Below are 6903 nucleotides of genomic sequence, written 5' to 3'. Positions count from 1 at the left end.
CAGGAGGTTCCATGTGAATCTCAGGAAGAACTTCCTTCCTGTGAGAGTGACAGAGCCCTGGGCCAGGCTGCCCAGAGAGGCTGTGGAGTCTCCTTCTCTGGAGACATTCAAACCCCCCTGGCCACGTTCCTGTGTGATGTGCTCTGGGTGCCCCTGCTCTGGCAGGGGGGTTGGGCTGGGGGAGCTTTCCAGGTCCCTTCCAACCCCTAAGATTCTGTGATTCTGTAGGTGCCAGGTTTTCAGATGCCCCTAACCAGAGGTCTGCATATCAATTGTCACTCCATCACTTGCCCCAGGAAGAGACCCATCAGCCTTTTTGAGAACAGAGAATAAAATTCAAAAAAAAACCACCCCAGAAGTTGTTTCCTCTTTCTGCATTGTCTTACCCTTCCATTACCAAGGTGGGTGGACACCTATTCCCAACTCCTTCAGCATCCAACCTGTGGGCTGCATCCCTCACAGATGCCTCTGGAGGCCCTTTAGATCCTTGTAAAGCACCATGGGCTCCAGGAGGGCTTGTGAGCTGTCAATACCTTCTCTGGGATATTCAGCACCTCAGCTTCAAGTGACTCCCCCATGATGTAAGAGGGAGCTTAGAACATTATCACCCAGCTCCTGGTCTGTTCTGCAATGACAAATCCATCTATCTTCTTGTTTAATCATGAAAACGATGTGGGAATATATATATGAAAATAAATTTTTAAAAAAGATCACCTAAAAGACAACTGTATTTTTATAAAATGTTCTTGGAGCTAATAAAATACACAGCTCAATGCACTTTACAAGGCAGGCCCTCTAAAACCTGCTACCAAACACCAAAATTCATATGTTCAGCTGGTATAAATCATTGCTGCTGATTTACACCAGCTGAGAAGCAGGTCACAGTTGTCTAATTAAACAGATTCTCTTTGAGCAAAGAAGCTATTCTTTTAAAAAGTGTAACTGTGAATTGTTTTTTAGAGGCCATTCATGGAAAGAGAGAGAAAGGAAGGAGAAGGAAAGCAAGAAAAAGAGAGAAAGAGCAAGTGAGAGAAGAAAGAAAAAGAAAGGAAAGGGAAGGGAGGAGAAAATAAGGAAAGGAAATAGAGAAAATGAAAGAGAGAAAGATAAAGAGAGAAAGAGAGAGACAGAAAGAGAAAGAGATTTTAAAATTTGTTTTGGGAACTCAGTTCCTTTCATTGGGAAAGAATGGGGAAGTTTGGGAAGCCCAGACTAAATCACTGTCTATGATAACAGGGTGATACCAAGAGCAGTAAAAACTAATTTATTGGTCTGAGTCTATCTGATTCCAGGGAGAGTGAGCACTGGTGAGTGCAGCTCTGACTGTGCTTGTGTTTGACAAGACACACAGTTCAGATGCAAAATTACATTAAGCAGATGTAGCCCATTAAGAAGCTGAGTCTGAAAATGTAGTTTATCCTGTCAAGGCAAATCCTGGTTGAAAACTTCAGACCTTTAAAAAAAACCCCAAACCCCAACAAAACAAACCAACAAAAAAACTCTGCAAGAAGATGTTCCCTTTTGGGTTTTATTGCTTTAATCTTTTTGGTGTCAGTCTTAGTTACAGGGTGATGATAAATATAAACACACCTCTGCTGGATTTGTAGCATAACTAGGTTACCTAGTCCCAGCCAGAGCTTTGAAAACTCCCTTAGCGTGAAACCCAGCAGAACCAGTCCTAGATTCAGTTGTAACCCAGAATTAGGTGAGACTGGCCAGTGCTCAGCAAAATCAGGCTAAAAAGCAGAATAACAGAGAGGATACAACCAGTTCATCCCTTCCTCACACCCACCCACCATGAAGAGGGTGCTGGGTTAGCTCAGATATAGATGTTCTCCATTGCCATCACCTGAAGCTGCATGAGATGATTCTCACCCAGGTGCCTCCCTGCATGAGAGCACCTGAAAAATCATGGCATATGATGCAGAAGGAAAACTTGGGTGGGATTTGAGATCCATGGAGCTGCATTTGGTTGTGCTAAAAGAGGATGGGAGTTTTATTAAATAAAAACATTGGTGAATTCCAAAATCCATTCCATTATATATAATCTATTACTTTATATTAGGTAGTTGCTTATTATCTAATATAATACAATATATCTGTTTGCTGTATGCTTTGTATGTATTCCTATTTCAGTACCTGAAGGCCTGACAAGAAAGCTGGGGAAAGACTTTTTACAAGGGCCTGGAGTAATAGTACAGAAAGGAATGGTTTCAAAATGAAAGAGGGGAGATTTAGAGGAGATTTTAGAAATAAATAATTTCCTGTGAGGGTGGTGAGACCCTGGCCCAGGTTGCCCAGAGAAGCTGTGGCTGCCCCATCCCTGGCAGTGTTGAAGGGCAGGTTGGATGGGGCTTGGAGCAGCCTGGGCTGCTGGGAGGTGTCCCTGCCTACGGCAGAGGTGGGACTGGATGATCTTTCAGGTCCCTTCCAAACCAAACCATTCTTTGAGTCTATGATTATATCTTACCTATATACCCCACAATAGCTGGGAAAGAGCAATTGGTCTGGGCTGAAAAAGGACAAAATATGCAGTAATGCATAATGGTCATTGAGATCTTCAGTTCTTAAGACTGCATGTTCATACAGGTGCTCAAAAGGCACTTTGGAGCACTTGTGTGTTGACTTTTTTGCTTTGGATTATTTAATCTCATTCTCCATGATTCCTTTATTCCCATGTACTTCATCCAGTACACACAATATGGAGAGAAATGTTCAGAAGGATATTTGCAAAGAGAAAGAAGGTCAATCTCATTAAAATGGCCAAGATAATTTTGAAGAGAAAAAGGAGGATGTTGAAAGGATGATCAGTGTCTTTCTATGCAGGGAGATCTCTCAGCTTATCTGAGTCTCCTAAAGGTAAACCAGGGCACAGGCTATTAACCAGATTGCACAGAGTAATGGAAAATCTTTTGCAAGGATAAATCCTCTACCAGCAGCTCAGTGTTCATGTAAAACACAGTTACTCTATGGCATTCATTTTGTTCTTTGAAGTTTCTGTGTTTACATTTTATTATCTGAAATAGCCTTTTTAATGGTTGAGGGAAAAAAAATGTTCCTTTGTACCAGAGCAATTAACAATACAAGTCAAGTTCAAGGGACTCGAGTCTGACATTTGATTGCAACCACAAAGTGGACACTGCACTTGAGTGGTTTGATTTTCTTTATACACTCTTTGAAATGTGAGTCTTTTGGTTGCCTTGGACTTATGTATAAATCCCAAGACTAAAATGTTCCCTCTAAAGGAGAGAAGAGGAAAAAGTAAATCTAGCCAGCCACGTTTTCAATGCTTGGTTTCATCCATTGAGCTTCACTGGTTTATTTGGAAGTGTCTTTAAGCAATTTCTGTGAATGATGGATGCCAGCTGTAACCATTTGGGGCACAGAAGATACATGGGATCATGCTCTGAGGCTGAGAGCCCAGATATGCAGAACAACCAATGAACTTGGTTTGTTAACAAGGCCAAACATCCAAACAGAACCTCTACGAGAAGCATCAGGCCAAGGATAAATCTCATCCAAATTCTGACTTCTGCCCTGGGGATGTCTACATGAAAAAGGGTCACACTATCTCCCAATGGCCACCATTCATCTTCTCCTGACCCCCTCTTTGGAGGCATGCCAGGTTTCTAGCACTCTAGAAATATCTTTATGGGCAGTGCAGGGAGTTGAGGACAGCCTGCTCCATGACATGGGCAACATCCTCAAGGATCAGCTGCTTTCTCATAATGCTTACTTGCATTTCAAAGGAAAGAGATTTTAAATTCATCATTCTAGGGTGTTTCCATCCTTCCCTCTTGTCTCTCAGCCTAAATTTCAGGACATTCAGGATTATCCCATATCATAGCATCTCATACTAAATTTCAAGCTGTTTAGAATTGGCTTAAATAATGATGGGCTTAAAATCTCTCCTGAAATTCAGCATGAATTTTGAGAAAGCAGCCAATCCTCCAGGAAGCTGAAGTTGAGCTGCCATAGAATCATAGAAGCACAAAATGACAGAATGGTTTGGGTTGGAAGGGACATCTAAGACCACCTAGTCCCAACCCCCAGGATGGGCAGGGACACCTCCCAGCAGCCCAGGCTGCTCCAAGCCCCATCCAACCTGCCCTTCAACACTGCCAGGGATGGGGCAGCCACAGCTTCTCTGGGCAACCTGGGCCAGGGTCTCACCACCACCAGAAAGCAAGAGAGAAAAAAATGGATGCATTTAATCCTGGGGAAATTCATTCAACAGCTTGGAACTGTTCACTAAGGCTCCTTTTAACTCAGAAGCCCCTCTTGGTGACTTGGGGCTGTAAGGACCAGATCTGGAGGTCTGACCTGGTCTGTGTGTGTCAGTGGCAATTCTGAGGGAGGACTAGTCCTATGGATTTGCAAAGCTCTTTTTTTGAGTGTCACCTGCTTTGTTGGTGGATCTGAGAGAGCACTTGGGATCAGGGCTGTGGAGGGAAGAAAGTGTCCCTGAGTCCCTGCATCAGGAGATGCAAGAGCACAGTTCAACCACTTAAATCTTGACGCTATTTGATGTGCCCTTGGGTGTCCCCTTGACTTTCCCCTTCCAACCCTGGGGGGCAGGGGATCCCCAAGGGGCCAAGGACACTCAGAAGTCCAGTGCAAAGCCTCAAACAGCACCAGGTGTTTCACTGCTGAGAGGAGCCCTTCATGCAGCGGGGGAAGAGTTACGTGTAGGGCTCAGGATGAGCTGGGGAGTTGGGGCTGCCTTAAATCAGCCAATTCTTTGCAACTGTTGATTTGACACTTTTATGTCACACCAGGGGCTGCTCCTCAAGCGTGGCTACACAGGGACTTGTGAGCCACCATTTCCCATGTCCTCCAAAGATACTTCCAGCTCACATCCTCCCTCAGCTTGAATGGAAGTGAGGAAGGAAGCACCTGCAGAGGTGAGCACCGAGGTGGTATTTTAATCTGTCCAGCAGCCCTGGACAGAGCAGGAGTTTGGAAAAGAAAACAGTTTTCCTGCCTGAGCCTGGCCCTGGTCAACATGTGCAGCACTTTGTAAAGTTAATGGCAGGTTGAGCAGGTAGCTGAGTGGGAAGCAGCTGCAGGTGGTGCATGTTTCCTACAGCAGAAAAAGGTCTGGATCTTCCTCTGGGTGATGCCACCTCCTGGATCTGGGGAGCATTTGATGTGAGATATGCCCATCAGTCAGTTCTTGTCAGTGATTCAGTTGCTGCTATTTGTGACTTTTAGAATGGCCCACATTGCAACATACCATCCTAAATTTCAAGTTATTTAGGATAATACTAATTGTCTGAAGGTATTAGGGGTGTGTTCAGCCTGGAGAAGAGAAGGCTCCAGGGAGACCTTAGAGCAGCTTCCAGTGCCTGAAGGGGCTCCAGGAAAGCTGGGGAGGGGCTTGGGACAAGGGCAGGGAGGGAGAGGACAAGGGAGGGAACAGTTTCAAACTGAAAGAGGGGAGATTGAGATGAGATTTTAGGAAGAAATGCTTTGCTGTGAGGGTGGTGAGACCCTGGCCCAGGTTCCCCATAGAAGCTGTGGCTGCCCCATCCCTGGCAGTGTTGAAGGGCAGGTTGGATGGGGCTTGGAGCAGCCTGGGCTGCTGGGAGGTGTCCCTGCCCATCCTGGGGGTTGGGACTAGGTGGTCTTAGATGTCCCTTCCAACCCAAACCATTCTGTCATTTTGTGCTTCTATGATTCTATGGCAGCTCAACTTCAGCTTCCTGGAGGATTGGCTGCTTTCTCAAAATTCATGCTGAATTTCAGGAGAGATTTTAAGCCCATCATTATTTAAGCCAATTCTAAACAGCTTGAAATTTAGTATGAGATGTTATGATATGGGACAATCCTGAATGTCCTGATATTTAGGCTGAGAGACAAGAGGGAAGGATGGAAACACCCTAGAATGATGGATTTAAAATCTCTTTCCTTCGAAATGCAAATAAGAATTATGAGAATGCAGCTGATCCTTGAGGATGTTGAAGTTGAGCCCCCAGAACTTCAGACAACCATGGAGCTGTGAGCATTTAACTTCACCTGTTTATATTTTATTGTCCCACCTTCACTTCAGGTCAGGTTGGTTTTTCATCAGCACTGAGCAATCCTATAGACCCCTTCCCAGACTGAGAGAATTTGGGGCCCAGTATTAGAAAGATAGTTTTCTTCAGAGAAATTTCAAGGCCACGTGATTCACAGAATCATTTAGGTTGGAAAAGACCTTCAAGATCATCAAGTCCAACAGTCAGGCCTCCACCCCTGTGACCACTCAACCCACCTCCCTAAGCACCACGTCTACTCATTTTTTGAACACCTCCAGGGATGTTGCCACCACCAGTTCCCTGGGCAACCTGGTTGAATCTGGTGAACACCTTCAAAAATTCCACTTAGAGGAGAAAAAACAACTCCACCCAACAAATGAAGGGTCTTTAAAATAATTCATTTCATCTTTGCAATGCAGACAAAACACAGTCCACTCACTCTTGACAAAAAGCAAATAAAAACAGTCCACAATGCATTCCATTCTTATTCTTTTTATTATTATTGTTGCTCTTATAATTTGAAAACAAAGCTAATGCTGCTTCCCTGAAGGGGGGGATAAGTTTAACTCTAGATGAATAAACCATGACTCTGCTGAGACATTTAATCAAACTCTGCCTGAATGATGAAACTGGTCCTGAGGGGAAAACAAACCAAACCAAAACATGTTGTACATGTTAAAGTCATTAATCTCAGGTGGATTTTAAGTTTCCTGTTCTTTCTCCCCCTCTCTCAAATCTTGTTTTCTGCTCCCTCTCCCACGTGTAGAGGACAAAGTGGTGCCTGTGCTGGCTCCCATCTGCTCTTGGAAGCAAAGGGATGGTGTTTCCTGATGCAGAGAAGGCAAATCCTTCGGGGGGGGGGGGGGGGGGGGGCGGGGACAAA

The sequence above is a fragment of the Chaetura pelagica genome, unplaced genomic scaffold, assembly GCF_000747805.2.
Source record: "Chaetura pelagica isolate M959 unplaced genomic scaffold, ChaPel_1.0 scaffold430, whole genome shotgun sequence".
NCBI lineage: Eukaryota > Metazoa > Chordata > Aves > Apodiformes > Apodidae > Chaetura > Chaetura pelagica.
The sequence above is the reverse complement of the archived record's forward strand: the minus strand, read 5'-3'. Positions refer to the sequence as shown.